Genomic DNA, 26,956 nt, shown 5'->3' on the forward strand with positions numbered 1-26,956 from the left:
AATCTAGAGAGTGTAGTCAAAGATGGCATGTAGATGATAGGAAGGAATGACCAGGAAGCAGATTTAAGAGGGCATCGAAAGAACTCACTATTTCTTCTGGGTGGTTTCTGGCACAATGATTTGGAAATCAATTACTGTTCCATAGGAAATCCTGTTTTTTTAATTGTCACTCCAATTCAGGACAAAAACTGTTTACTGTAGAAATAACACCCTAATAATTTCATTATGGATGCATTGAAGGCTTTTTGCCTAAGTGATGTTGGATCATTCCTATTTGATTTTGAAAAAACTCAAAACCTTGTAGATTGAAATGCATCAAAATTCTAAAAGAAAAACAGAAAAGTGAAATTTTAGCAAAATAGAAAAATCCCAGTCAAATGTTTTGAAACCGAGTAAGTCACAGAATATTTTCTAACTGTTCTGAACAAAACCAATTTTGATAAAAATATATTTTTGATGAAACAGTGTATGACTTATGTTATCTTTTCAAAGTCCTGTAGGCTATATCACACAGATGAAAATGAGGTGGTTGAAACTATTATGAGATAAAGTTAGCTAGAAAATAGGTGTAAAAGTGGTAGGCTGAGAGAGGGCATCCTGCTTGTGCTGCATTTCCACTGCTGAACATCATAGTACCTATTTCAAAAGGTACAACAAATCTTGTGTGACTCACAATAGGCATCAACTCTGTGTTTCTAAGGACCTGACTTAAAATATTTAACTGAAATTTTCTTATCCCAGCAAGGGATTCAATGGATGACAATCAGGCTGCTTGTATAGAAGTCCACAGAGCTATAGTTTATATTTATATTTGCCTAGAACAACTTGAGGTGAGTTGAGGGGGTTGCTTTCTTTCCTAAGCAGCTCTTAAGGGATTAATGTAAGGAGATCTCCTGCAAAGCCAACTGGAGAAATGACACAGAAACAATCAGTTCTACGTTTGTGTACTTTTGCATGGAGTTGTGCTGTTAACAAAAGCAGTAAAACAGATTTTCCAAATTTGTATAACCCCAGAGGAATGCACAGAAATTATACAGTGCTGATGATACACGTGATGGAATAGGTGTACGTGCAAATAGGAGAAGCAATTTTTATATACTTACTGTAGATATACCAAAAAATCCAGGCCAGACCAAGAAATCCTGCCTCTTGTTTAAGAACAAAATTGGTTGTAGTAGAAGATATCTTTAGGCAGCAGTGAAGAAAAACACTTCAGAATTTTTCCTAACAGCTGAAACTTTAATTTTTAGAGTAGAGTTTTAGAATGTATCTGGGGGTTTTTTTTTTGTACGTTTCTGTTGGTATTATTTGCCAAATGACTAACAGAATGCGTTGCTGTGGAATAAACCATCAGGAAACACTCTGAATTACTAATGTGCTGATCTGTCCATTCCAGTGAGGTTTATTAATGTTTCTGTGCTTGAATTTTAGGGTACAGGCTGACTGTCATTCTAACTTATAATTTAAGGATAAGTTGCCTGCTCATGTACAATAACTGTGTGTGATTTCAGCCTACATAGTAGGGTTTAAATACAAATGTATGGAAGTTAATCAAACAAATAACTTCAGAGAGTGCTGATAAATAAGTGCTGGCGTATCAATATATCTTATAGTCTTAGCTAAAAGGAAAAAATAGGCTGATAAAGGCTTATTTCCCTAATTTGAGAGTACGTGTCAGTGGTGTTCTGGTGATTACCTTCATTTATGAAGCAGTTAATCCTTAAGTAAACATCAAAACACAGAAACCTATATATGTGTCCAACACTGAAATGTACCATAAATTAACATGGAGTCTTTAATGTGATTCAATTCCATGCCAGGTTTTCAGGGTGTGCTGGATTTTTTCCTTTTCTTTTTAATAGTGGGTTTGTATGTTCTCAGACTGTGACTGGATTTCTAGAGTTTATACTGTGGGTGGGCCCCAATCCTTACCAAGAATACATCAGTGCAGTATTTGCAGTGTTTTTAGTGATCTCCAAGAGACCTAAACATATCTATTTCAGGCCAAAAGTATTGTCTTGCACTGGGAGGTATTTTTCTTTATTATGTGGCAGACGAGATTACGGTGTGGCTGTTCTCTTTCAAGAAACTGTCTTTGATTTTAGTAGAGATCATGCTTGTTCCAGGAAGAAAACACACCACTGAAAATAAATATATATTCATATGTGTGTACAGATCTATTTAAAAGAACTGGTGGTTTACTGTGTTTTCTGAGTAATTAATTTTTCCCACTCAGAACCAGAATGTGTTACTAAATCCTTCCTAGAACACTACTTTAAAACATTTGCACTAGGTGCATCGTTCATTTATGTAGCTCTTGTTCATTCATGGACAATCTCTTAAAGCTTAATTGGTGTCTAACAGTAAGAAAAATCTTTGCTCGGTTGTTGATTTATGAGAAGAGACAATGTTTATTCCTGAGTTGATTTAGATTTTTATCAGGCAAATTAGAAAGCTTTTTAGTCGAGAGCAATAACTTTAAAGTTACGGTCCATGTTTGTAGGTTCCCTGAACAATAGGTTGTATTCATCTCAGTCTCTTCAACTACTTAACTCTCCTGTTCAGAAATTTATTTTCTAAAAGCGTGTTTTTTCTGAAATATTCAACTAATTCTGCAGAGATATTTTACTGATAATCCAAGTCTTCTTCCTAGCTGACTTTTTTTTTTTTTCCCCCAAAATGAAAACCTTTCTTCTGATCAGAGGTTTAACCTTCCAGCATGGGAGATGTTAAGTGATTCAGCTGCACTCTGACTTTTATTTTCTCAAGAGAAATAAAACCCTTAGGTAAATAACAGGAATAGTAATAATATACTGGAAAGCCCACTAATACTTTTGGATTTTCTGAACCTTAACATTTTGAATAGCCTGGCCTTCAAAGGGTTTTGATACTCTGTCTAGCCATTATGAAATCCAAGAGCATTTATTCTGTGTATATAATTTCACATAGAAATACCTACAAATTTTCAATGTGATCTTCACACTTCTTAAGTAAATTGGACCTGTAATTGAAGTTCCCATTCGCTGTCAATGCTGTTCTTCTTATAAGATGAGTGGATATGAGAGAAAAAAATCATAGTAGGTCTTTTAGTCTCAAGGATGGGTTGTGTCAAAAGGATAATTTCCTTGATGTATTTTGCAAGTAATTAATTTTATTAGCTTTCACCTATATTGTTTGTTCCACACTTCTATTACCACAATCACAATGAACATGTAGGAAATGTGAATATTTGGTGTGTTTTGGCTTTTACCGTTTCAGTTGTTTGTTTGCTGAGTCCTAGAGAAAGATCAAGCAGGGGAATTGAGTTGTAATTAGGGTGTGACATGTTTGTGTCTTTGTTGGTGATGCTACTGAGGATGTTACACTGTCTTGAGAGTCAGACCAGAGTGCTGTGATTTTTTTGAAGTGACCCACTGAGGATGGAGGTGGTTGTACTGTGAGAATTCAGGGATAACCACATGGTTTCTGCTTTCTCTGAATTACAGTAGTACAGTCTGGAAGTGGCAAATATATCGTAGCTGGATCCTCCTCAGGTGGGAAAGGACACCACCTCTCATCCTGGAAGATATGATCTTTGGACTTCTGCAGTGATATGTGTGGGGTTCTCTTTGGTTTGGTTTGTTTGCTTGTTTGTTTTCTGCATTAGCAACTGGGTTTTCTGTTAACCACAGAAACCTATAGATATTTTTTTGTCCTACTCTGCTAGAATGTACTTGTCTGCCGGGAGGTTGAGGTTAACTTGATTTCTCACTTGAATTGAAAAATCAATTTAACTACCCCTTAGTTATAATGCTATAAACTACATTTGAGAAGCTGATCTAGTGTTGAATCATATGTGCCTTTGTGCTGGGAACTGAGTCCCAACTTCCTGAATTGGGGTGGAGGGGTTTATAAGATGACAGGCTTTTTTTTTTTTTTTCTCTTTAATATCATTAGCTTTAATGAGAAGTAGCTATAAATGATATTTTGCCACAATTTTCTGACTTTGCTTAGTTGCTGTTTGTGGGGTTTTAGTTGTTTTTTCCATTTTGGTTGTGTGATTTTTTTTTTTTTACTTGCATGGATACAGCATAGTGTAATAAGGTTTTTTCATATGAGATTCTGAGAATTTTCTGAGAGTTCTTTCATTAAGTGCTTGTGGTCAGGTTGCAGCTCATAAAGACAACTTTAGTAAACAAGCAGAAATACTACATGGATGAATAACACTTTTCCTGTCCGTAATATAGATGATTTTAGTTTGAGGTTTGGGGGTTTTTTTATTGTTTTGGTGGGTATTTGGGCTTCCTTAAGGTGAAAGTGTCACAGACTAGTTTTCCAGGCGAAATTTTTTGTTACTTCTGAAAAAAATTTAGAAAATTCATTAGTTCTGTTGGATTTTTTTTTCTTTAGTCCTATCTACCAATGATTCTGGAAGTGAAGTTCATAAAATTCAGCCATTTGAGTCATCTCTCCTTCGTGCCTTGCTTGTTTGTTTGGCCACCTTGTGAACTGGCATAAATTGGAAGGAAATTAAATACTCCAATTGGTTTTGTCTGATATTCCAGTTGGTTGCTGTGCTTGGCCTGCTGACTAATTGCATGGGTGATTCGATGTGATTCAGCACATCTGTATTTTTAAATTTATTGTCAGGCAGCTGTTGCTGCAGTTCAGGGTGTGATTATGGGCAGTTTAACAGAGGCAAGGCTAACGTGGAAGTGGAGATGTGTTGGGGTGGAAGAGTTCATAGGAGAGGAAGCTTTTTGCTTTTTTTAGTGGAAAATACAGCATTAAAATCCAGAGAAGGCTGAATTAATTCAGTTTGATTGCTCAGCTTGATGTTTTGTGCTTTACACTTGGGTGATACTGTGGAGTACTTGAAGAAGTTAGGAAGTTTGTGTGACAGCAGACAGGTTGTGGTGGTTTTGGTACTATTCAGACAGTCCTACTTAAAAATGTGTGGCAGTAAGAGGCGCAGAGAGCAAGAGCAGGATGTAAGAGCTTGACATAGAACAGCCTATTCAATTTGCTCTGAGTTAAATTACATCATGTTTGTATTAATATAAAATAGAGCCACAAATTTATTGAAGTAATTTGAACTTCATGGTAGTGTTCAGGAATATGTTGTCAGTCATGCCTAAGTACACTGATTGTCAGCTATGACATGGAGTAGTGTTTTCTGCTTATTTTGAATGTGGAGAGAAAAGAACAGAAATCTCAGGTATTGATGAAGTTTGCAGGCAAGTGTTTAGGTCTGGTGTGTTTTTTCTTAAGGATTTCTTCAAGCTGTGATATGGAAACTTCAAAGTGAACTCATAGATCATGGTTGAACTCACACTACTTGAAAAAAAGAAAAGAGCAGTCTTATCATGGCATTTTTGTGCTGTAGAATGAATCTATTTTGTTCTAATATTGTAGTTGTGACTGTCAGGAGTTTGTTTCTGATAAACACGGGTCACATTACCACAAGCTTAAGTGGGTACACATTCTGTGTTTGAAGGCACTAGACATTATTCCTGCATAAACTACTGTTTTAGTATTTCTTTCTGAAAACACTACCAAATTTGTGAAAGTGAAAGACAAAACACTCGCCTTGGATTTTAGTTTCCTAACGACTGTGCATGTAAAGTTTTTACTTAATCATTTTTACAGTCAGTTCAGTTCTATTGTTTGTGAATTTATTAGAAAGAGTTAAAATAAATGGTTATAACTAGCCCAGATATGTTAGGATCGTTTGCTTTAAAGGCACTCTGATTTCATATGCTGTAAATGAGGATAATTTTGTCTCTGTGACTAAGAACAAGCCACATGACCTTTTTTGGTTTCCCATCTGTTAAAGAGTGATTGCTGCCTTTTAACACCTGAAGGATGGTAATGCTTGAAACATGCCAGGAACCTGTACATGTAAAGTATTCTGTGGACTGTTGTGTTTTCTGATTTCAAACACCACAGAAATGAAACTTTTTTTTGTAGTAGTTATAAGAATGAGAAAAAAAATATTTAGAATGTCTGCAGCATATGCTTAATTTACACCAGGGAGTAGTTTCAGTTATTTAAATAGATTACAGTACTCGCTTGCATAAACTACCTACTATCCACCAGGCAAATGTTTGTAGTGAAACTTAAGTATAGCTACATCAACCACCACTATTAAGGGCAATTAGTTTTTTTTCTTACAATTTCATGTGTTTTTTTTTTCATATTAATAAAAACCATAATCATATCTCACTATGTCTTTGAAGGTAAGAAAAAAAACCTTGATAAAGTAGTCCTAGATTTCTTTCTTTCTTTGTGGGTTAATCAGGACTCTTTGGTTGCTGTTTCCATTGTCTTTGAGTAATCTTCAATGCACCTGTGCAATTCTATGGGCCTTAATTTTTGTGACAAAGTTGTATTTGGAAACCCCCTCACATGAAATTAGAATAAAACCCAGGCCAACCAGCCATCTGATATGTTACTGTGCATGCCTGCCAGATAAAAAGACATTGCATTGACCTACAACCTGACAAATGACTTTCTGCTTTATTACATCTTGTGGCTCAGTAATGTTGTTTCTATCCCAATACCGTCTACTTAATTATCTTTTTTGACAGATAATAAACATAAAAAGTCCTTTTGCTATAGGACTTTCTAAATGAAGATTTATGGTAGTTGTATACAATATCACTTCAAATCCTGTGTACTTCATCAAGGACGAGATTTATTCTTTTAAATATTGTAGTCAGTGGAAAATAAATGTAGGTGATTGAAAAACTGCACTTGTGGGTGTTATAAGGACAACAGATCCTTTTTTGTTTTCCCCTGACTGTCAGATGAGTTTTGGTTGTATTAAAGCAGACCTGTTAGTCTCCTCCATCAAAGTGGAGCAGAGGAGCTGCAGAAAAGGAAGGAAGGAATTCTTGCTGGGATGGATTAGCAGTAGGCTGTTTATTGATTGCTGTTTCCTTGTGGTACCTTATTTAAGTTAAACTGCATCTATAATATTCTGTCTGTCTGTGTGGTGTTCAAAAAACGACTGAATTGAACCATTTGCAGGTCTGTGGTTTGAATTTATTAGCAGTATTTTACTTGAATTTAAAAGGATTCCTGACACAAATAGGCTTTGTTTGAGAAACTGTGTAGCTGTTTTGTCCATAGCATACAGTAAATCGTATTTCACTTTATTTCTTTTCAGTGTCTTTTGAAAACCTTTTCAGGTGTTCAATAGGAACACAGACAAATCCACACCAGACAGGAGCAGTAGTTAAATGCACTTATACTTATTGCTGCATGCAGTACATCAAACATAATGGGAGCATAACAACATGCTGTTGTATACAATGATTTTTTTTTTTTAAAGTCAGCCTCTTTAATAATAAATGTTAATGTTGTAGTTTTCATAACTTATAGTTTGCTGTACTGTTCTTTTTATAAATGTAATACTTGGTTTCCCTGCATTTTTGAGAAATTAAAATTATGTGCTGTGTGGTAGGTATTTTTTTGGTGTTTCTTTTTTTAAAAGAAAACTCTCACGCATGAACAAGTTATTCTAATTCTGGATGTAGTTGTCATGTAATAGTGTTGTCCCTATTTGATTTAATGGCTTCTTCATATTTCAAGCTTCCTAATGTAAGTGATAAAGGAAAAAACTATTGGTTTTGGAAGAGAAAAAGAAATCCTCACTACTGTGCCTTTAGGAAAATTCACCTGTCTCAGAAGAAGAGGTTTAACAACAAATCTGTGTATATTCCAGAATCAGAACTTATGTACCTAATAAATTAATTTAATGTTACATCCTATATATCCAGAACAGCAGTCACATTACTGAAATTGTGCTCAGTGGTTAATTTAAATAACTTTTAAACTCCACTTAAAAATATGTCCAAGTCTGAACTTTGAACAGGTAGGAGGCAGACTCATCTCTTATTATTGCAAATGTAATGTGTCACTAGATATCAAAATATCTATGGGCACACCTTGTTAAAGGCTTGTTAATCTTCTCTGCTCAGGTAACAGGAGTGACAGGGATTGATAATGCCAGATTTGGTCTCCTTCATTCTATTAGAGCCAGGAGCCACTGGGGAGCAGAACTGACATCAGAGCTGGGGCAGGCATCTGCTTGCATAGAGGTCACTGCAGAAATGGAGCCATAATATTTATTCCATCTTCACCTTTCTTTGTGTTACATAGGTTTGTTATTTATTTGAAGTTAAATGTGATTTTTTTTTTTTTTTGTGTGTGTGTGTGTGTGTGTCCTGTGTCAGGAACTGTCAAAATCTACTGTACTCTAGTGAAACACTCTGCTCACTTAAAGGCAGCTCACTTTAGGAACTAGAATTTTTTTCAAATTAAATTAAGTCATTCTCTAGAACAGTACCACTACAACACTAATGTGAACATTGACTTTCCATGGTTTTTTTTTATTTAACCTCCCTTGAATTGATTCTGAATGACTCCTCCTTGCTTATTCATGATAAATGTTTTGTTTCTGTTTCAGATTATACTTTCTCCATGTTTTGAGATTCTTAATTTCCTAGGAATTGGTTTCATGAGAGAGACATTCAAAAATGCTTCTAATTTTCCTTCTTGTGATTTACCAGAGGGACTGATAGTTGTGAAGGGAATTCATATGTACAAAGCAATTTCTTTCAGCCTGGATTTCAAACCTGGTTTCATGCAAAAGAGGGATACCCAGAAAAGTAAGATTGCTTATGTCCATCCCTCCATTAAATATCCCCCAAATGTTGAATAAAAGGAACGTTTCTCTCTCTAAGCAGGGTGGAATTTAGGCAATGTGAGTGGGAGGTAACTTGCACCAGGGATCCTGGAGCAGGACTCTGTCCTGGAAAGGGATATTCTGTCTTGCTGTGTCAAATCCAGGGGCATCCCTTTTCAAAGCATGTTTGAATATTAAACTTCAAGGGAGTGGTCAATTACAGGCAAAACTGCTCTGATCTTCTTAACTGGAAATTTTCTTTCCAAATATTCTGAAGTGTAAGGGGAAAACTGTTTTATTTTGAAATAAAGTAAATGCTACTAGTGTTGAGAATTGAATACATGGTAAAGCCTTAAGGCTGGACCATGAAAAAAATGGATGTGACACCGAGAACTTGAAAAAAAATTGTTTGTTATTTCATTATTTTTAGTCTAATCATGAAGTTAAGTTACTAGGAGAACTGAAGAATTGTCAGGCTATGGGAATCTTAAAATATTTTATTACTAATGCAGAAATGATCCTCACTCGCTCCACGGTATAGTCTTTTGAGTCATGCAACCCGTAAGAATAATTTTAGAGCACTCAGTTGCTAATTCTCCAGCTGCCCAGATAGAGTGGAACTGCACATGAGAACAACTTGAATAAATGCAGAGATGCTGCACAGAGATAAGGAGAGTTGGAGGCCAGCCTGCACATTTGAGAAGGTGGTGCAGTCTTAATGCTGCTTTAACCACTGGCCTGGCTGTAGAAAGGTCCAGCAGAGACTGCTAATAGTGAAGTGTGATACTTCTTCTCCCCCCTCCCTGGTGTATTGGGTTTCTGGGGCAAGGTTTGGATAAGCTGGAGGGAGCTACAGGGGTGGGTTCTGTGAGAAGCTGCCAGAAGGTTCCATATTCAACAGGGGAAACACCAGCTGGCCTCAAGACACCTGTTGCTGGCCAAGGTCAAGTCCATCAGTGATCAGGAGCACCTCTGGGATAATATATTTGAGAAGGGAGGGATAAAAAAAATCCTGGGCGACTGCAGCCAGAGAAAGGAGAGAGAATATATCTATGGTGAAGGATCTCTCCCTCGACCAGTGAGCCTTTCATTGAGTTTTCTCTCCCTGTGCAGCTGAGGCTGGGGACTGATAAAGCAGCTTTGGTGAGATCCAGCATCCACCACACCCTGTGATGTGGACAGGTGCTTCCTAGGAATTAATTTGTTGATCTCATGAATCATTTTTTAGACCGTTGCTACTTAGAGGGTTCCTGAGATTCAAGTTTAAAAACTAATGCTCGTGTTAAAAATAAGCTTGATACTGTATGGTAATCACAGTCTCTAAATTAGCTATTGTTATTAACTGAAAGAAAAGAACAACCCTCATAGAGATGTTATAGGTAGTTGCTTGACAGGGTCAACCTAGTGTTTAGTTACTATTATGGAATTTCAGAAGGGAAATGGAATCAGGAACAAGAGTAAAGATCAGTATATAATTGTAAATTCATGAGCCACACTATCTTGAAAAGCCATAAATTAAAAATAGGGAAGTTACACAGCAGGATAACAAAAATGTTAATTTTGGAAGGGTTTCCATTTCAGGTGAGATTAAATGTGCTGCACTATGACCTGGAAGAGAGGCAACTGGGAAGAGTTATAACACAGTAGTGTGGCACTATAAAGCACACGGACGAGAGGAACAAATATTTGATTCACAAAATAACAACTTGGCTATAATACAAATAAAATCTCAAATAAAAATCTCAAATAAAAAAAAAAACACCTGGCTTAAAATTAAAGAAGGTGCCTATTCTCAAGTCAGGTAATTACAATCAGCTTCATGGATTCAGAGTGCTACAGTTGCCCAAACATGAACTCAGAAAGCTACTACACAACACACACCCCTACATAATGACCACTTGTGCCAATTTGGAACTACAAGTAACTAAACTGCAAGTTGTTGCAGGTGGGGATAATGCAGAGGCCCCCTGTCACAAAACCCCTTGTATTTCAATTTATTTGTTCTTTGGGTACTTGTCGAGGCATGATTGAGTACATGGAGATTGATTTTCACCTGGTTTTATGTTCCTTGTAGAGGAAATTAAGCTACTTAAGAAGAATAAGTGTTGCTCTAAATTCCCACTTCACCCATACTTTGACCACTTAGTGTAGATTGGTAGCTATTCAAAAGCAAGATCTGTCCATTATTATTATACATTTGCAGTTTTTGTAAGACTGTGGTGCTTGAATTTTCTATGCAGGAAAGCCAAGAAAGCCAAAGAAAACTTCCTTAACCAATCCTCAAATCGAAGTAACATATGAACAGCATCATTCAGTTAGCCTTGTGAGCAGGATTGTCAGTCTTCAAAGTATTGCTTAATGAGCCTTAAAAAGAAGTTGTTTTTCTTGTACTAGATAAATCTTTAGTAGGTTTTGTGGCTCTAAGCCATGCTGTAGTAAAAGGAAAGGTGGGAGAATTAATTTTGTAAGCAGGGAAAACAATAATTCGAAATAAGTTTGCCTCAGAAAATAGTTTACTGGGTGAAAAGAGGTGGTTGGTTTCTGTATTTGTTTGCTTGATTGATACACAGTGAAGGTTTATATCACACAGTGTAAGATTAACTGCTCTGTGAATCTTACTTTTTTGTAATTATCTCTGCATCTTTCTATTAATGAAATCAGCACTACATAGTATGTTCCAAACTGGAAGGTAACCATGTTATCTGAGCACCAAGTTAACTTCCTGAAGAGCTAAGAAAAAAAATAAAGAAGTCTTCAGAGTAAACACATCATTGCTTTTCTGTGCTGGTTCAGAACACAGCTAACAGCAGAAACAAGCTTCCTTCCTGAGTGGGAACTTCAGGTATTGGCAGGATTGTGATAATAATTTTTTAATTTTTTTTTTATGTGTGTACACATATATTTATTTAGTTATTTAGTTTTTTGATAGCTTCCAGATATCCTGAGAAGCCTTTTCCTGATTATTGAAAAATAGCTTTTCTTTTTTCATAAAAATGTTCCTTATAATGTTGTTTATTTTGTTGATACGAGCATATTTATGAAACCTAAAATATGAATTTGAAAATCTGAGTAACATTCACCATATTAAGTGATAAGAAAGGGCCTGATGAAAATGTAGGAGCACTTTAAGTCCAGGAGTAAAGTATTGATAGCAAGTAGGTTGAATGCTTTAAGTGTGGTAGCATCTGTTGTGTGAGCTTGAGTTACTATAACAGTGGTAAGAAAATAAGAACAGAACTATGACTTTCTGAATTCTTGCAGCTGTAAAAGAGACAAACTCTACTTTCTCCCTGAAAATAAAATAAAATAGCAGACCTTTTTCACTGCAAATGCTTAAAAAATTATCTTGCCTTGTTGCACGAGGGAACTTGTGGAATGTATTAGAATTCATGAGAGTAAAATAAACCTTACAGCTAATTCTTATTAGAATGGAGGAAGGAATAAATTAAAGGATTTGAATATTAAACTGATTTTCAAGGTCTTCAAAGTGGTAAATTATCTTCCCAGTTTGGTGTTCTTTAGTTCTCTTATGTTAGTGGCTATATCCTAATAAATCAAATCTGTATTTATAATGATTAGGTTCATTTTGTATTTCTAGTAAAATAAAGACCCTAGTAATTGCATGCTTACTACTGGTAGCAGATGTGAGATGATGGACTATAGACAAACTTTTATTTTTTGACTTTTAAGTTGAAAATTAGAAAACAGGAAAAAAAAAAACAAGTAATAGGTTTATCAGCATGAAGGAATTGTGAATGCATTTTTGGTATGCATGCAAATTCTCACATATATTACTGACAACACTTTTTAGGTATTTTTTAATGTTTATGCATTCTTGGAGATAGGTTATTTTTTTTTTAGTTGATAATTAGAATGTATAATGTGTTCCTGTATAAAAAATAGAACATTAATTCAGTTGAATTATATAAACCAGTAGTTGGAATACATGTTTTCAAATTTGTTTTATAAATTTTTAATGTGCTGCAATTTGCAAAAGGTGATCCGTAAAGCTTTTTTTTTCCCAGATGATGCAAACAGAAATTATTCTTTCAAATTTAAATATTTAGCTTTGCTGAAATTACATCATGGATAGTGGCAGAGGATTAAAACATCAGAGGTTGAAATCTGTCAGGTCTGGTTAATCAACAGACTCATTTATTTAACCATGAACACATTTTTATTTTCCATGACAGAATCACTCGTTAAAATTCACATTGTACATAAATAGCCATGTCACATGGAAAACTGTAAAACGTAGTTCAGTATGCAGTGTTCTGTTCATAACTGTAGCATTCAGTCAAATATCATGTAACAATATAATTCCAGAAGAAGCATTGCTTTTTTTCTCATTTGTTTTCTGTATAAAGAACATTTCCAATTGTTTTCTAAAAAGCTGTGATTTGAGTTATTATATATGCATACACATATATTAGAATATAAGTAGAATAAAAATGCGAGTCAGTACAGTAAATTAATATTATGTTTTCAATTACCATATTTTGAAATCAATCAGCTTGTTTCTATGTCCAAGATTAATGGGTGTATAGAAATTCCAGTGGAACAGTGTATATTTAATTTGACAGTAAACAAGCTAATAATTAAAGATGACACCCTCTGCTTTGCCTAGAGTAATTAAGACAATTCAGATAATATCAACTTTTTGAAAAAAAAAAAAAGCACCAAGCAAAACAATCCACCACAAAAACAAATCAAAAGAAACCCAAAAACCAACCAGCCAAAAAAACAACCCACTGAAAAAAACCCCAAACCTCACAAAACCCAGAAACCAAACTCAGGAAAATACCCTATTCTGTACTGCTCAATATCCCCTTGAGTGTCAGTTGAGTGGAACTCAACAAACTGCTTTGGTAAAACCACTCATTTAATATATTATGAAAAAGAAACAGTGCTTTGGTTTTTGTTGACCCAGGTCTTTTTTTTTTGTGGAGTTTTTTTTTGTCTTCTCAGTCTTTGCCATCGCTGAGACGAAGCATTCCTGGGCAGTCTGGAAACACTTCCTCAGAACTCATCTGCCTTAGCAAGACTGCTTTTGGTGGTGGAGACTTTGGGCTACCAAGATCTGGTTTTGCTACCCAGACAGTGACCTCTTGCCTGGAGGGTGTTTCTGCTCTCATCTCTGCAGATCAGGTCAGCTGTCACTGGGCAGGTGTCCCAGCTCAGGTCTGGATGCTGCCTCAAAGCATCTTTCACTCTGGTACTGGATAAACTGAAGAGGTGAAGCACCTTTCAGTTTGGGAGCTTCAGGTGCTCCTCTCTTCCCTTTGTTCAAGAGAGGATTGTCTGGGAAGTAGAGAGGTGTCTGGAGAAGGGTTTAGGAGAGTGTGAGGCTCCTGGGGAAGGAGGTGAGGAAGGCACTTGGGGTGATGGATGCCTGTGTAGGAGGTTGGTTTTCAGAACCTGCCTTTCTTGTGTGCTCACCAGGCTCATGTGTCTGATGGTCAAAGGTCATTCTTTTATTGATGGATTGTCTCAGTGTGTACATCCAGTATTTGCAGAGCCAGGGGAGCTTCAATTATTCTCATTTGCTTTTATTCACTGCTTCACTGTTGTTGGAATTTCAGGTGCCAAACCATAATCTTGATTCAAACCAAGAGTTCTCCAGTTTTCTGTCATGTAGGACTATTTTTCTATGGATTTTTTTTTTTTTCCCCTCATGGAAGGTGGCAAAATAGCACTTTCCTCAAAAGTAAACAATGTGGAACTTGTGACATTCATTTATTCATTTATCATTATTAATATAACATTACAGGTAGGAACCATGAATCTGATTTCACAATAGCTTTTATAATTACTTTTATTTTTAAAAGAGTGCTGTTTTTCCCCTTATCTTAGAAGTTTGCTTTTACCTTCTAAGAAGTAAAGCAAAAATTGCCTCTTTGGGGAAATAGTTGATGAAATCTATATGGATGTGCTATTGTTAGCATCCTGTTAATTGAAATACTACAGTGAGTCCAAAAGTGTAAATTGTAATTCAGTGCTGCTTGACTGTCATACACCACTGTAGAGATCAGTTCACTTTCTGTTCAATTCCTTGGACTTGTGTGTTAATCTTGTAGGATATCACATACATAAAATAAAGAATATAATAAAAGACTGCTTTGGAAATTCAGAGGAACGGAAAGTGTAACTGCCTGCCGATGGAGAACATAAGGGATGAGAAAATTTCCTTAAACAAGGAAATATTCCCCTAAAAGTTACTTCAGAAATCATGCTCTAGGTTTTAATTTGATGGAAGAGCCTTCACTATGTCAGTCATCCTAATTTATAATTCATACTGGCATAAAATTTTTGGAATTGGTAATATTTTAATGATGAATCTTGGTACAAATGTATAATTTACTAGATGTTTTCAGCTTCAGGTCTTTGCCCTGACACAGATTCCTCATTACTCCCTCAGACAGATTTTATTTAGTTGGGAAAAAGATGACAAAATCCTGCTAAATTGTTTTAAGCATTTGAACTTTTTAAAGAATATCAACAAATATCAACATGAAATGTCAACAAATGTAAAATTGGACTAGTTTAAATTTTCTTTTTGGAATTGTTCTCTTATGGAAAGAATTGTAAAACAATATTTTAATTCAAAACTGCATAAGCTACATTTAAGAGTAATTTACATGTCTGGAGAAGTTTAGTTTGCTTATGAAGTGGATTCTATGTCACTTAATTACTGCTTTATATGGTACTTAAATAGATCTCTTCAGTCACTTTATATAAGATACAGGTATATTGCACTTGTCATTCCTCTGCATGAATCTATTTTAGTAGTAAATAAATAAACTGACAGAAACTCTATCAACTAAACCAGTAGCTTATTATAAAAGGAAGTAGGATTCTTTTTCAGCAGTAGGAATAGGGAAGAAGTAGTAAGAAGAAAGTTGAATGAGACAATTTTAAACCTTTTTTTTAAAACCAGAACAAAAACCATTCAAGTAAAACCCACTATTTAAAGTATTTCAGGAGGTCTTTTACAAATACAATTTTTAAGCAATTAATTAGTCATCTGAATGCAAAAGATACAGTTCTTTTTTTATGACCTTTTTCAGGCTCATTACAGGATTATTAAAAATTGTGTTCTTGTTTCAAGATAGCAATAATTGAGTATATTAGCAGAGAATCAACAGAGAATTTATAAAACTCGGGTTCAGTGTTTTCATTTAACTGCCCTGAGATAGTAGTTCATAGCATGTTGTGATTTGAAGTGAAACGTATTGTCACATTTCATTTAGAGAATTTCAGATAGGACTTTGTGTGTTAAAATTGTTTATTATATGTAATTCTACTTCTGTGCTCTCAGAACCTCTGGCATACACTTACGCCTTAAAGGTTCCTTGTAAGAATTGAAGGTTTACAATTTCAGTAGGATGTTTTTCCCTTCCTGTGTAAAACACGCACACAGGGATGGAATAATTCATCATGGAACAGGTCTTTAAATTTTTATTTATTTATTTATTTATTTATTTAAATCCCAGGACTCTAAAGGAATGTGAATTTAGTTTTTAGGCGTAATCATCCTTTGAATTATCTTTGTCAGATCAGTATGTCAGCGCAGCTGAACTTCTAATCTGAAGGCAAACAAACGTGTTTACTGAACCTCCTCCTTACCTGTTGTAGTTACCAAACCGGAAATATATTAAATGTCTGCGTGCTAAATGGCATATAAAGACTTTGTGATAATGATATTCATGGAGTTTAGCTTTCAAACACAGTAAGTACTTTGCATGAAAGGCACAGTGCACAGAAGGGGTGTGCAACACCAGCTTTGGTCTCTCCCAGTTGCTGTACCCGGCCTTTGATGCAGTCAAGGTGATTTTAGTCATCTGTGGAGCTGTAGGCAAGGCTGGAAATCTGCACCTGGAATATTATAAAGGAAACAAAAGCTCAGCTCACCCTTTTTTGGGGATGAGGAAAATATATTTTCGAACTCGAAACTGTAGAGGAATCTTTTTTAAGGGCTTGGTATTTCTACAGTTCCTGTAAAGAACGGAGAGCAAAGTCTGATTTCAGACGTTTAGAAATGCAACTCTGAACACGCAGAAGAGCTGTGAAGGAGTAGAACCTGTTCCACTCTAAGTCCAGTTTAAAGTAGAACAGGAAAATGTGCTTAGGAAAACAAAAAACAGAGATGCAGATTTCACCAAATACGTGTAGAAGTAATTTTCTGCATGTTTTGATTCAATTTCTTTAATTTTTCTTAGATACCGTTGAATTAAAAATACCAAAATGTAATATGTATGTGCATTAATTTCAACAGTTATTTCATATGTAACATGTTGAGTTCTTTTGGCAAGTATTTAATCAGTTTAGAATTAAAATTACATGTTTGGTTGTTGGCTTGAAAAGTCATAGATTATCTTAACAGGTTAGAGAAATGTCAAACCGAAAAATTTTCAAAACTTGAAATAAAAAATATTTTCAAATTTATGTTGTTGTATTTAACCTGTAGTGACTTTGACCATTAAAGGGCAATGACTTTCTGTTAGTCCACTTCAGTTAATTTGTTGGTATTCAGGGATTCAGATCCATTCAACCTGAAACTGGCTCTTCCCCCATGGCATCTACTTCTAAGGCTTTTCCTTTCCAGTAGTGGAAGGAAGTGAGATCTGGAAAGGCAGTGATTAAATTATTGCTTTACTTCATGGTTGAGTTGTTTGGGATTGTTGCAAGTTGGCATCGGTGCTAGTTTTCCTGAAACTCTGGACATTTACTGATTCAGTTGATTCTTTATATCTTGTGTGTATATATATATATATATGTGTGTGTGTGTTGTCAGGGAATTTTCATTTGAGGTTTTCAAATCTGTGAGAACTCTCAATGAATTTGGCACAGAACAGTATGACTTTGTCACTAACACTACTTCATGCTCTTCCACTTGCATAGTTCTGCCCTGATTTAGAGACATCTTTTCTGTCTTTGGAATCTAGGCAGACATTTCAGGACAGAAGCTTGTAATTCTTGTTCTATTTTTAAGTATGTTTTTATATACACATAAACACATACATTTGCACTCAAGATAATTTTAATTAATATTCAGAATTATTGAAATTATAGATTCTCAGTTCTTGACATATGCTTTTTTTTTTCTATGGGGGGCATATTACAAATAACTTTGAGTGAATTGCAGGTAACCATTATAAGCCCCAAATTCAAAATAAGCTAAATTGTTTTTCTTTAACAGAAAAAGTAACATGCTTACAGCTGTGATTGTATCATAAGAGGGCTAGAGAATTGTGGGCATGTGCTCTTGGGAAAAATAGTACTGAAATGAGGTATTTTTTGTACAAAGTACACTTTTGTGTGTGGTGGTTAAATTGAAAGATGCAGATCTGTAGATGACATCTCTTTATCTTGGAGTGTGCCTGGGCACACTTTGCATCACTTGCAGTTCATGACTCGCAGTTGATACTTGAATATTGTAATTTTGGAGTCATTGTTTTTAAATTGCTGCCCTGACTGTGTTCTGAACAGTGTTCTGTGACTACCGCAGGAATGAAATGCAGTTCACTACTGACTCCCTGGTCTCTTTTGGGTTTTAATTGTTGAGGTCTTCCCTGCCTAAGCAGAGGATCATCATGTTCTTTCATGCCTGGGCCAATTTCTGATGGTGGTTCTGAGGCAGCTGAGGCGTTGATAACAATGTTGGTATTTGAATGATCAGTCACATCAAAGTATACTGATATAGATGAAAAAACAAACAAACATGTAAGGCAACATTTAGCAAAACTAATACATATGCTTGAGCTATTCCCTTGGACTTCACAATCACAGGAGCTGGGAGTGCCCAGGTTTTCTCTGTATCTGCTGGTTCTTGTCAGAGCACCACAGAGATGATGTGCTGACCAGCTGCAGGCAGGTTGTTCCTTTTCATTCCTTTTCCAGAGAGCTTTGCTTGGTCTACAATAGGTGGAAAAAGGGAAACCTCCTTTTATCAACAAACTTTTTTTTTTTTTTTTTCCAACTTGTTGGCTAGGTATTCATAAAATGGATTTATAAACCCAAGACTTTTAAGAGCTTTCCTCTGATACTGATTGAGGAAATGAGACCTGTTCCAATGTATTTAACACGAGAGGTTCTTTAGAAACTCACCCCTAAGACCTAGATTCACATTTCTCTTCTTATGTGTGGTGGTTTGGTTGGTTGGTTCGTTGGTTGGTTTTGTTGTTGTTGTTTGGTTTTTTGTTTGCATTTTATTTTTCCACATAGGAAAATCATCTGGTCAAATGACACGTAGTCCTGATCATGTTTCAGGTTGGACTGAGTTTCCAGCCTGAACTCGCCCTATAAGTTTTAGTCCTGTTATGGGCTTTACCCAAAATAAATAAAAAATATCAAAACAAGAAAACCCTCAAAACCCAAACCCCCTTGAATAAAATTTTTCTGCCCACGTAGAACTCTAAAATATCTTAAACAATTTATTAAATTTGATGAAATTCTAGTGCAGTTGACATTCTGAAGACTATTTATCAAATCATCCTACTTCGTGCAGTAACATTAAAATATGAGGGAAAGCTAATAAAAATTTGCTTCACTGAGAAATATAATGAAGTAATAGTTCACTAGGCAGCATGTCAATTAATGGACATATAATTTAAATATCTGCATGCCTAACTACAGCTTCAGAATATGAGATCAGCTGTGCTGTTCTTGTGCTTGCAGGGTCATGTAGCTTGGCTGTTGTGAGTTCAGCCACTGACTGAATGTACTTCAAGCCTGAGTAGTATTTCCAGAGTAATTGTTTTAAATTCATCTTTTATTTTGTTGACTGTGTTTTACCACTTAGTGAGGCAGCCATCCTGCCAAGTAGCCTTTCCACATTTTAGTGACCTCTTCAAGCACTTTGATGTGAAAATGCCCAGGATCTTAAGCTTAGAAAATATGCTTGCTCTGTTGTTATTTTTTTGATACCTTTCACAATGAGTTTTTTTCTATTCCAAAACTAAGCCTGCAAAACTGACTTTAGTCTTTTTTTTTTTTTTCCTTGGTTTGGCATGGCAGCAACTTGAAGGTTATGTCAAGTCACATTTTAGAAGTAATAAACCAGCTCTTAAAAGGTTTCTCTGTTCAGATTTAGTACAGAAGACTTTCCAACTGGACACATGGATCTTGCAGTATGGTTTTTGAACAGCATTTGTCAGACTTGTCATGAGGATAAAGCTTTGACTCCTTCCCCTTGTGTGTGTGCTACTGGAAAAAAAAAAAAAGTAATTGATCTGAAAGTCTGTAGCCCAAAACCTGCTGTCCTCAACCCTACAACAATTTCTTCTGCCCAAGGGAAATTACCAACAGAATAAACAAGCCACTAGTGAAGACACATGGCAAAGAAGCAGAAAACAGAGTAGCAGGCTCATGCTCCTTATTGGCTTTCATTTAAGGCCAAGTCTTTGGTGATGTTGTCTGTGTGGAAAAGATCTCACATGACTCTTGAAACTTTGCTGTTACTAATAAACAAATATTTTCCACAGTAATTTTCTACATAACAGCTTTTAAGAGTTGATCAAAAAATCTGGAGACAATGTGTTGTATGGATCCAGATCAAGCAACTCGTTCCATTTTCGAAGGGGAAGTGCTGTGGCAGAAATAAAATAAAACAAACTGTGTGTCAGCTGGGGTACTTTTTGTGAGAAGGAGGCTGATGTAAGAAGAAATGAGGGAATAAAGCAGAAGTTTGGTCCAAATAGTCACTGTGAATGCAGTGGAAGAAAGGTTCTTACAGTAATTATGAGAGATGGTGCAGGTAATCTTGCTGGTAGTGTCAAAGTTGAGACAATTAAATTTGCAGAAGAAAATACTAAATTTCAGATGCCTTTTAAATTTTCATGAAAATGAAGAGAAGGAAAGGAAAGAAGGATGACTCCCTTGCTGGTTGTAAGTGGTGAGGTTCAGCTGAGACAGAATCTCCTTCCTGACTAGATGATTTTGCAATTCTCTTCCTCCAGTAGCAGAAGTTTATTTTTTTCTGGACATTTTTAGTTTGTTCCTGTGTGGTTTTGATGGAGATTTTATTTCAGCCTGTCCAGCTCTTTAGTAAGGTGTTAATTCCTCTAGACTAAAAATTTACAAATCTTTTGGTGTTCTTGATATGTTTGCATCTCTCTGTGCTGGTGCAATTCATCCACTGTGACAAATTTGTTTCTGAAAATTCACAGGATATGGAAGAGTTGTTGCTAACAGTCATCATGGACAGTCTGTGATGGTTCTTGTTGAAGACTTGGTTTGGTTTATATTTACATTTCACCCATTAAGATCTTCAATTCAACAACTAAAAAAAAAATAAAAATATTCGAACCGAGTGATTGGAACCAAATTTTAACAACAGGATTGGAGGGGGGAAGAGAGATGATTTTAGGGGGTGTATCAGATATGTTGAGAAGAAAGGTACAGCAGTGCTTTAAATTGCAAAATAAAGAGTGGAAGCTCAAGTAAAAGGCATAAAATTTTTTACTAACGGGCTTACCATTAGTTCTGCAGAAAGACAGTAAGATTGGAGGGTTTTTTCTTCCTTTTTCATCTTATTTAAACCTTAGGTGGACCCATTTAATCATGTGTTTTCAAGACTTTGTATGTAACTGAAGTGTTCATATCTGAAAACATCTAAAGGTGGGGACCTCAAAATTTCTGTTACAGACAATTTTTCCATTTTTGGTGGAAAAAAAATTTAAACTTTGATCTGTCAAACCTATTTATCTTTATAAAACGTTTATATAATTTTTTTTTGTTTTTTTTTAATAATTGTGTTCTAAAAGGTGTGACCTTTATAAAATGTTTGAAAACCAAAACACAACTAGAAAAGCAGGGAGCATGTCTGGGCCTGCTGTGCTGTGGAAACAGTCAACTAGAGAAATGGGGCTGATGTATGTAAAAAGGCATCAAACCAACAGCAGTGAAAACCAGGGTTGGCAGCAGAATGACATGAACAAACAGTAACAGTGTGATGCCTGTGAAGATTTTGCAAGATTAATAATGAATAGGTATACATAAATAATTATAGTTTTGGACAGTTTTAATGACAAGTCATCCGAGGCAAAAAAAAAAAAGTAATCTGCATATTTGGAATTGAAAAATGGCGAGTTCGAGATGACAGAGGGAAAGAGGGTTGGGAACAGAGACAGGCAGCTTGTCTAAACATGTGTAATGCTAAATACAGGTGATTATTTTATTTGAAATTAAAAATAAGCTCTGATTTGGTTATTTTTAAATTGTTAGGCCTTCTCAGCTGCAAATTTCACCAGGTGCTAGGAAGATTTGTAACAACAAGCACACCACTTATTTCTTAAAAATGACATTCCTAGGCATCAGTGGATGCCTTTCCACTAAGGGAATGCTTTTTAGCATGGTATTCGCCATGTATTTAAAAATAACTTGTGAAACTGTGCAATTTGGAAGCAATAGCAAAGATTTTTAAAGAGTTATGGTTTGGACTGTAATATATTGATGAATCGAGCAACTGTTGTATGTGCTATGGATTTTTTTTTTCGTGGTTACATCTAAAGGTGAATGAAGTAATACCTCTTTTGACTTGTAATCTGTACTCTTAAATATGATCATGTTTCCCTTTCTTTTGCCTCATCAATCTTGCTCATCTCCCTGTAGCTTAAAGTACTGTGGAAATCAATAGGCAAAAATAGAAAGCTGCATTTATATTTTTTTACAGTAGTATGTCGACATTAAATATGTATAGAACACTCAAAACATGTAAAAACCCCCTTGTTTTTCCCTTTTTGGCCTGTACCAGTGGGGTAAGTTGGTCATGGTTTAATAGTTAAGTCAGGAGAAGTGTCTGTGCTGTCCTGGAGCCCAAAAAAGTCATGTGTTGGAGCAGTATTGATGGTTGTAACATGACATATGCAGTATAATGCAGGACCACCACAGTGTGATCTGCAAGGGGTGCCAAACTTTACTGGAGCCAAGGTGGGTCTGAGAAACAAAGAAGCAAGGTGTTATTGATATCTGGAAAGTTATCATACAACCTCATGTTACACAAGGTGATGGTAAGAGTCCTCTTGAGAATTGATTACTTTTTTTTTTTTTTTTTTGGCTCTTGGCATTGAAAAGATAGGAAGGGCTTGTTAGTTTTATTTATTAGAATAAATAAAGAATATCTTATAAATACTTAAATATTTACAACCTTTGGAAAAGTGGCTTTTAAATGACAATGGGTCAAATCCTTATTCCAGTATGATGTGGTATGTCAGTACCTCATTATCTTAAGATGCTACATCTCAATTTTGATTGGCAGTAAGTATAAAGGTCTAATATACTATTTGCAAGCTATTTATCGGTTGTAATTTTTAGTAATGACTAGACAAAGCTCAGCTCAGATAAGCTTATTTACTTGTCATACATGTCAGCTTCCAGTTAGCACAGGATTACTTTAAGAGGTTTGTTATTTTAGTTATAGATGTGTCAAAAAATAAACCCGTGACGATGACACCTAAAGAACCGACACCGATGAATTTTAGTGTGTTTTGTTTTCATGTCTTGTTTTGAAGTTTTATATGGTAACTACTGAATCCAGGAAGAAAACCTGGGCTCCTTTTTAATCTTTGAATTTAAGTGCTGTCAACTTTCAGAAAGCAGAAACCCGTGAATCCCTGCCTGCATTTTGGTGTGATGCTGATATTACTGTGATTGTCACTAGACTGAAAGTTTTATCAGTGATGCAGAGATCTTAGAAACACAAATGTAAACTTTCAAGTATCAGATCTAGTATGCTTCCAAGAGCGCCTCTGTAGCATTATGTGTGCGTGTGTTCATCTGGCTGTGTCTGAATATACATGAGCTCTTTTATACTCTTAAATTGTGGAGTGTGTTTCCAAATGTATTTGACAAAAATGGGAAAGCTTTGATCCGATACTTTAATTTTATCATACGTTTGATCTTTTGATCATTGCAATTACTTTCTAATATTCATATCCATGTTGTGTATAGATAAAAGAAGCACATTTTGTTTGGGAAACAGTGCACAAAAGTAACCTTGTGTCTCTGAAGAAGATTATGCAAAATATCAGGAGGTAATTATTCACAAAAATGTATTTCTAAATAATCCTGTTTGCTTTTAAGCAGTTGTTGGAGGGAGTTTTTAATATTTAGAAAGTGGGTTGAGGGAAGGTCAGATGCAAAACTTTGAACTTGGAATGGATTTCAGCTTAAGTTAGTTTTTATTTTATATGTGTTGATTTATCACCTGGTAAGAACTAGTTGACTTTTCCACAGAAGGAACGAGCTAAGTAGTGAGTTGACAGTGTTTTGTTCTGTCATGACATAGTAGCTTCTTGTTTCCTAAGCAGGTGACCAAAATGAAGCTTGTTTGTTGTGACCCACAGCAAGCTCTGGCTTCTAGTACCTGGTCATGGACACCTCAGCCCTGCCTGAGGAGGTTTCCTGTCTCTCAGAGCAGTGCTCTGTCTTCCCTACTGATTCTGTATTTCATGTATTTTGAGTTATCATATGACAGTTCTTTTGTTGTGCCTCTTTACTGGTGATCTGCTTGGTTTCTTGCACGAGTGAAAGAGTTACTACACCGATAATGGCAAATACCTGTTGTTTACTCAAAAAAAATTTCTGTGTTTAATGTTTGATGGAAAAAATACTTAGTAGCTAATGGAAAAAAAAAACAAACTGTTCTTGCTACTTGTTGCCGTAATTAGTATTACAAGCAAATGAAATCAATAGTTAAATTAAGCTTCACTCAAGATGAGATGCTAAGTGATGTCATCCATTTTGGAAGAGCATTGGTGTGTGGAAGTTGTGTGAAGAATTTCACTGCTCAGGCTTTTGTGAGGGAAATATGTTATCTAGGATAACCAAAATGACGTTCATTTGTCTTTAAATCATTAAAGTTTTCATTAAGCTTAATTACACTGGAAGTTTGAAGAGTCTGTATGAAGATAATTAGAAAAGAAATATACCTCTTAACAATTTTTTGTAGTTTTATAAGGAAGTCACTTCAATTAGTTAAACGATTTCTTAAATGCTTAATTGACTAGAAAGTTTTCAGGAGTTAACCTCTGCTATTAATATGCAATTGTCACATCATTTTTCATATATAGACAGCTGAATTCTGGCTATAAGTGTGCAAACCAGCCTTAATTTTAGATTTTCTACAGTTGAAGCCCACATGACACAGATTATGTTCTCTTTAAAATTCCACATCGATTGCCTCATCTGCTGAGCAGGTAATTTTTCTGCCTTTGGCACTGAACAGGTGTTTACAGAAATTAACCTGGTGCTTTAATGACTGCTTTAACTGCTGCTTTGCTTTGTGTGATGTTTAAGTTTACAGACTGCTACCTGTAAAAAAGAAAAAAAAGTTTAGTTTTGACCTAAGTTGCAGCAAAGAGGTGGTGCTGCTTGCCTTGTTGTGACACGTTTTTTGCTCTGTGCCATGTTCTTACTAATAGTATGATTCCTTGTCTTATTTGGCCTGGATATTGAGCATGATTTTAAGACAGTGTACCCAGGAAATTCCTAACCTTTAAAATTATGAGATTTTTCTTTTTTTTTTTTTTTTTGAGATAAAAACTAGAAATATTGATCCTTAACACCGTGCATATATTTATTTTTAGATAAAAGTATTCATGTAAAACTCAAAGGAACCATGTCATTAGAATTAAATATACACCTCTTCACTGTTCCTTTGAAAAGCTCAATAATTACTGAAGCTGGCCTTTGTAAAATGATTTTTATTTCCTTTTAAGTAAATAGATGTATTAGACCTAAACTGTTTCAAATGTCCTTTCATTTGAAAGCTAATTGTATGTCTTTGGGAGTGGAATTTATCATGATGGCAATAAGATTAACTAGAAGTCCAGTTGAATGCCACTATAATTTGGATTGAAACTATTTCCTTTCTATGTATGTATTCCCAAGCAGAGCAGACTATTTAGCATGTGTGTATCTTCCTTCAGTGAAATTAGGCAAGGTGGTTTCAGTGTTACTTAAGTCACACAGAGAAGTACTAGATGGCCAAACAAAACTGCAAAGGAATTGTAAATTCACTCTCATCAAGAGAAGGAGTTTGGAAATAGCAGTGTGTGAAATATCTAAGGATGACTCAAAGAGTAGGGCAGTAAAATCTGAGAGAAAGAGGACTGATGGGATGTTGGTGGTGAGATGAGTGAGGAGGATGGGAATGCTGGGAAAGAGAAGGTTAAAATGGGCAGGGAAAAAGGAAATATTAGAAGAAAGAGTTCATTTTCAGTACTTCTTACCTTGTGTGGATGTCAGTAGTGCTGCATTATTACAGAGTAGTCCCTTTGCTTTTAGACAGAACAGTCCTGTGCATAATAATCACCTTGGAGTTTGCAGTAACCATTGCTGCTTATGTCACTTTTGGTTAGCTTCCAGTAGCCATGAAATGCACCTCTCTGCTCTGAAAAGTGACACTGACACACTTTTGTATTAATTAAAAAAAAAAAATAAATTACTTATTTTCTTATTTCCCAAAGAAAGCACAAAGTAAACTTGGTGATTTGTGTCACGTTGTGTCCCCTTTCCCCTATTGTATTAGGTTATGTTGAATATAAAGCTTAAGGAGACTGAAGTTCAGCCAGAACTCTGTGACTTTCATTTCTGATCAGTGCTTTTGAAATTACGATGCCTTTATACAGTATTCCATTTAATTATTGTGTGGATAGATCTTTATTTCTCATGAATTTTAATACATAGTTATCTCATACTTTACCAATACAATTGCTGTCCATGTATACTAGTACCATGGTGCTCTTTGAATTTTAGGAATATTTCTAACATTTTAGGAACATTTCTGACATTTGCTTATGTTATATAGTCCCACGTACATTTGAAAGTAACAACCCAGTATAGAATTAAAAAAATAAATAAAATTTAGATTTAGTTTGCTTTTTACATTGAAATATAATTTGATTTAGTCAGGAGCAATCATGAAAGAGGAATTGTTTTGGCTATCAATATTGTACAAGACAGTCTCAAGGTCACTTTAAGCATGTAAACCATTTTACTCACTATTTTTGACTAATGACTACAATTTGCTGTCACATTAATAGTCTGACACTGGGAAATCACAAAAGCATAACATTGGAAAATGCAGTTGCTTAGAAGATTTTTCACTGCAGCATTTATACAATTTGAAGGACTTGATGAAAAAAGTTAGTTTTTTTTGCTTCTAAATTACACTTCTGTATAGGGGCTGTTTTTAAAAGAGTGATTTTTATTTAAGACAATAAAAAGCATCTCCTGTAAATAATATTGCAGCAACAAAAGCGATATAACATATGTTAGAACCTC

The sequence above is a fragment of the Manacus vitellinus genome, unplaced genomic scaffold (assembly GCF_001715985.3).
Source record: "Manacus vitellinus isolate BGI_N305 unplaced genomic scaffold, ASM171598v3 scaffold_35_pilon, whole genome shotgun sequence".
Taxonomy (NCBI): domain Eukaryota; kingdom Metazoa; phylum Chordata; class Aves; order Passeriformes; family Pipridae; genus Manacus; species Manacus vitellinus.